This window comes from Acomys russatus, chromosome 5 (assembly GCF_903995435.1).
Source record: "Acomys russatus chromosome 5, mAcoRus1.1, whole genome shotgun sequence".
Taxonomy (NCBI): Eukaryota; Metazoa; Chordata; class Mammalia; order Rodentia; family Muridae; genus Acomys; species Acomys russatus.
The window spans coordinates 76,117,268-76,122,866 of record NC_067141.1 but is presented as its reverse complement, the minus strand read 5'-3'; positions in this window follow the sequence as shown (position 1 = coordinate 76,122,866).

The following is a 5,599-nucleotide window of genomic DNA, read 5'->3' as shown; positions in this document are numbered from 1 at the left end:
GGCAGGGAGCGGAGGGAGGGCGCAGGCCGAGCGGGAAGGCGCGGCTGCTCGGCTCGGAGGGCGCGGGGCCGCGGCGGGCGGCTCCGAGGACGTTCGGCTGGAACCCGGGGCCCCGCGGAGGTCGGCGGCGGCAGCGGCGGCGGCGGACACGGTGGCAGGAGCCCGGGCTCTTCCGGCTGCGGTGCCCGCCGCGGCCTTCAGGGGGCGACGGCGCGTCCCGGGGAAGCCCAGGCCTACGGCGCGGGACGCGGGGCGGGGCGCGCAGAGACCGCGGCGGGGAGGGCGGGGCCGCGCGGTGCACCGGGGGATGGGGGCGGGGGCGCTCGCTCCCGGCGCTCGGTGACCTGCGCACTGCGCGGATTTGGCAGCCACACGTTGGCGCGGCGCTTACGTACCGTACCCGGCACGGCTGGAAGGCCGCTAGGGAAACACCAGCATCCCCAACGCGAAAACGGACGGTGGGTTCTCGTGCTTCGGAATTCGAACGCGTCAAATGCTGGTGGAAAGAGGAAAGACTGCGCTTGACTGCGAAATAGCGTATTGTTATCAAAAATCGGAAGTGCCAAGTGGACACGCGGGGCGAGCTTTCGGCTAAATAACTCAGGATAGTGACTTACAAGGCTTCAGTGTGTTTCTAGAGAAGAAAAGAGTATTCAGGATGCATAAGGCTGATGAGCGAAGCCACAATGTAAGGAGCACTTAGCTGGAGGTGTCCTAAAACACTGTGCAGCTGCGTACTAATCAAGCCTAGAGGAAACACCGATCAACAGGACAATTTTAAGTTGGTTGATAACAACTTCTGAAAGAACCTGGGCTACTTTGTTTAAAGCTAGTATTAGCATTTCAGCTGTTGGATTGGGGGATTCTGGATTAAAGTGGAGTAGATTTCTCATTGCTTAAAATACCTACTTGCAGTAAATTTCGTTTAACAGGGGGCCGAAAAGGGGCAGCTCTGAGCAGGCTTAGGAAGGCGAGCCCTGGACCTGGGGTGCCTGCTTGGCTCCAGCTCGCCCACTCCTGGGTGTGGGGTTAACCTGATGCAAACAAGAGAAGAAAGCCAGGAATCCCCTACAGTCACTGTATTAGTAACAACGCGAGAGGGCAGGAAATCAAAATCTAAGGGGAGGCTTGCGTCCTGCCCTATTTTCCTATACTTTGGTTGTTTACTTCTGTGCTCAAAGGCAGGTAAACATGGCCTTAATTTCTGTAAACTAAAATGCTGGAGACATCATCTGTTACTTGCTGAGTATTGATATGTGCTCTTTACCAAATAAAGTCTCCTTGTTCCTGCTCCAACTTAGAGCACGTCATGGTTGTTGTTGTTGTGACTTTAGTCACACTAGGTAAGAGGTTTGATCATTTTATTAACCACAGTAATTTCCCTGGCCTAATTATATGGCATCTTGTATTTCCATAATGCCTTACAACCACAACTTGTGTGAGGAGATGTGTTTAAACAGGCTGGGAGTTGTGTCTGATGGACACTCAACTTTGCATACTTATTATAAGCACAATAAAATATGTATTTGGCTCTGGGTTCATATCACTACTCAATGATTTATCTGCCTGGTACCTAATTTCTAAGACGCACAAGTTAGCTTGAACCATAGCTGAACCAGTGGTTACACCTTCCTTTTCTCATCCTGGAGCGCTTGGGGTGACACTAACTATGCCCTGCCTATTGCGTAGATGCGGTTGGACTGACCTTCCCAACTGACTGGAGAAGACTCAGGACGAGGCTTCCTTACTCTAGAAAACCCCCGGGTGCCTGAAAGTCTTCAGCTGGAACCTTGTGTGTTTATTCTGTTAGCTTAAAGCAAATAGTAAATGTAGTCCCTTTTGGAAACTGAACTAGGGCCAGGGTGTTGGCGTGGTGCCTAAGACCGCTTGCTGCTCAGTTCTTGTCAGCTGTGTCAGGCGGCTCACAACCTCCTGCAGCCCCAGTCACAGAGGATCCAACACCCTCTTCTGTCTTGGAAGAAACACACGTACAAACACAGAAGGCCTGGAAATGGACGCCCAAGTAGGATGGAGCTGAGGGAAAAAAAAAAAAATCTTAAATGATGCTTATTTTGGTGTTTGGTACAGTAGGTGGATGGGAAACAAACATTTAGCAGCGTTCCTCTCACGAGCCCTGGTAAACTGAGAGTAAAGGACTGTCTCTTCTATGAACCCAAAGAACAGGTAAGTCGGGAGAAGAGACCAGAACAGAGCTGGGAGAGCTGGAAGAGAGCTGAAAGGAGTCAATGTAATAATGTAATCCAGGAACCAACACAGTGTATCAATTCCAGGCACTTCTAACAAAGTGTGCCCTCGTAGACGCTTGCGTTTGAACACTGGGGCCCCCTGGTGGTGCTGCCTGGGAAAGGTCTAGAACTTTCCAGAGGTGGTGGCTTGCTGGAGGAAGAGCATGCTGGGAACCTAGCTTGTGTGCTCCCAGTGTGGGGGAAAATTGGGTCACCCGGCTTCCTGACTGCTAGGCTGGCCTCAAGCTCCTGCTGGCGTGCCTTCGATGGTGCGATGGGCATGGCCTCTACCCTACATTGCTTTCAGTTGTGTTTGTCACAGCAACGAAGGCAACAGAAGGGCAGGTCCCCAGGCAAATGGCGCAGCCAGGATCCAAAATGGCGGGGCATGTCAGGTTTGTTTGGACTTCTGTAGCCTCCCTGCTCTGTGTGACCCTTCAGTGCCATTCTGCAGTTATAGCATAAGATGACAACTCAGGAAAGGGTAGAAATGCCATATTGGGATAACAGAGGAAAAAAAGAATAAAATTAAAATGGACGCACACACACACCTCAACCCTCCCATTCCTCATGTCTCCTAGAATATTAGTCTGATCCCACCAGATGAAAGAAAGGAAAGGTTTCCCGTGGAGAATCTGAAAAGACCAGGAAGATACTGACAGGGAGCTCAGTGCACAGCTGAGCTCTTGCCGTGAGTTCAGTCAGGCTTGTGTGCCACTCCTAATGGGATCAGGCATCATGAGGTCATCAGAAGTGTGAGCAGTGTTGTGTGTGGTCCATAATCGAGACCAAAGAAGGATGGAAGACAGTGGGGGACTCAGACGAGGTGAAATTGTTTGTGTTGAACAGATGGAGTCTAAAGCTCAAGGAAAAACAGTGTCAGGACCACTGTCCAGGGACACAAGAAGATACTTCATCAATAGCTAGAATAATCTGCTATTTCTACAATAGCTGCGTTAGATAACAGGGAAGGCTCAGAAACTAGGATTACATTTCCCAGTGTTTGCTAAAGGCCAGTGAAAAGCCAGCTGTGGTGGTGCACATCCATAGTCCCAGCTTTCAGGGTCAGGAGTTCAAAGCCAACTTGGGCTACATATAGAAGGCCCTATCTGTTCTTTCTACCGCTGTGATAGAACACTGACCAGAAACACTGTGGAAAGGGAAGCTTTCATTTTAGCTAGTAACTCTCAGGTCACGCTCCGTTGCTGAGGGAAGCCAAGGCAGGAGCTGATGCAGAGGCCATGGAGGGGTGCTGCTCACTGGCTCGCTCATGTGGCTTGCTTGCCAGCCTGCTCTCTTATCACACCCAGGACCCCCAGCCACCCTAACGGAGCTGGGTGTTCCACATCAATCACTAACCAGGAGACTGCACCACAGGCTTGACCACAGGCCAGTCTGGTGAGGACATTTTCTCAATTGAGGGTCCGTCTTCCCTCTAGCTTGTGTCAAGTTGCCGTAAAACTAGCCAGCACACTACTGAAGAAAAGCAAAGACAAACAGCAATCGTCCACAGGTATAGGCGAGAGAACGTGTTTTAATTAGAGGGCCAATCTAGTGATGCGGTGGTTTGAAGAGGAATGGCCCCTTGTGTGCTTGAATGCTTGGCCCATAGGGAGTGGCACTACAAGGAGGCGTGGCCTAGTTGGAGGAGGTGTGGCCTAGTTGGGGGAGGTGTGGCCTAGTTGGAGGAGGTGTGGCCTAGTTGGAGGAAGTGTGTCATGAAGGAAATTCCTGGGACAGATCAAGCTGTAAGTTGTGTCTGAGGATGACAACAGCTGGGAGAATGACAAAGTGGTCCAGATAAGAATGGTAAAATTTCCAGGGCGTGTGTGTGTGTGTGTGTGTGTGTGTGTGTGTGTGTGTGTGTGTAGTAGATAAATGTCATATGTGTGTGTTTGAGCAGAGAGAACAGCAATGTTTGATATTGAAGTTGTAATGAATTAAAAACAAGCCAAGTCGGGGTGACAGCAGGAGGAAGAGTTAACTGTCACCCCCAGAACCGAGCAGTCAGTCAGTCTACTGATGCAAACGCGTTGCCATTTCCAAGGCCGGCTACCATGAACTGTGAGCACTGGTCCAGTAGGGCAGTGGCTGTGTTGGGAAGATGAAAGGATGGGTGGGATGGGGAGGGGGAGGCTGGCTCCTCATCAGCTCAGCTGGGGAGACATTAGCAACTGCTGAAGAGATGGCTTGGCGCTCAAGATCACACATTGCTCTTGAAGAGGACCCAGGTCTGCTTCTCAGAACTCCCATGGCTGCTCACATTAAAACCTGTCACTCCCACTCCTGGGGAGCTGATGCTTTCGGATTCCGCTGGCACCTGCACAACTGTGTGCACACACGTGCACATGTAAAATTTGTAACAATAAAATAGAACCTGGAGAAACGGCTCACAAGGGCACTGGTTGCTCTCCCAGAGGACTCAGGTTTGACTCCCAGCACCCACACAATGGCTCACAACTGTCTAACTCTTTCCATGAGATCTGTAGCCCTCCTCTTGTTCTCCTCCAACAGCAGACGGCGCTGGGTACAAAGACACACGCAGGCAAAAGATACACACACCTAAAAACAAACATGTCGTTTAAAAGGACCATACGCTTGTTTTTCAAAGGAAGGAAATAAATACTGAAAGCATCCTCTCTCAGTGTTGAAAGAAGGTGCCCCTCCGTGAAACAGGAAACTGGAAACGGTTTGGAGTTTGGATGGGGGCCTTTACAACAAACTGTGTAAAAAAAAAAAATCTCTGGAATAAAGTGTATGCTGCTGGCATAATGCAAAATTTGTTTGCCAAGGACAGATACTAGAGGCAGGGAACCATTTGCAATTTTTAATGTTTCTTACAAAAGTTCAGGGGAGATCATCACCTGCAGGAGTTCGCAGCCAGCCAGACAGGAAGTACGTGGCAGACGTGAAAGCCAAGGTAAGCATAACCCAAACCTTCAGGTCACAGGAAACACGTTGAATGAGGAGGAGAAGCCAAATATAGCTAAGTTTCTGGCTTGGATGAAGCTAGTGAAAATGTCACCATGTGACTATGGAGACTCAGACAATGAGAGGCTTGGGGGAACGCTCAGTAAAGTGCCTGCCACTCAACCTAGAGGCCTGAGTTCAATCCTCAGGAAACACCAGCCAGGTGCTGCTCAGTCCCCAGCAGTCCCGGGAGGATCCCTGGAGCTTGTAGGCCAGTCAGTGAGCTGGAAGCCAATGAGAGGCCCTGTGTGGGAAAACAAAGTTCTCTTCTCTGCACACACACACACACACACACACACACACACACACACACACACACACACACGAGCTCACGGGCACCACCCACAAGTAATCTGTATGCACAGGGGGAGAAATGGAAGGAA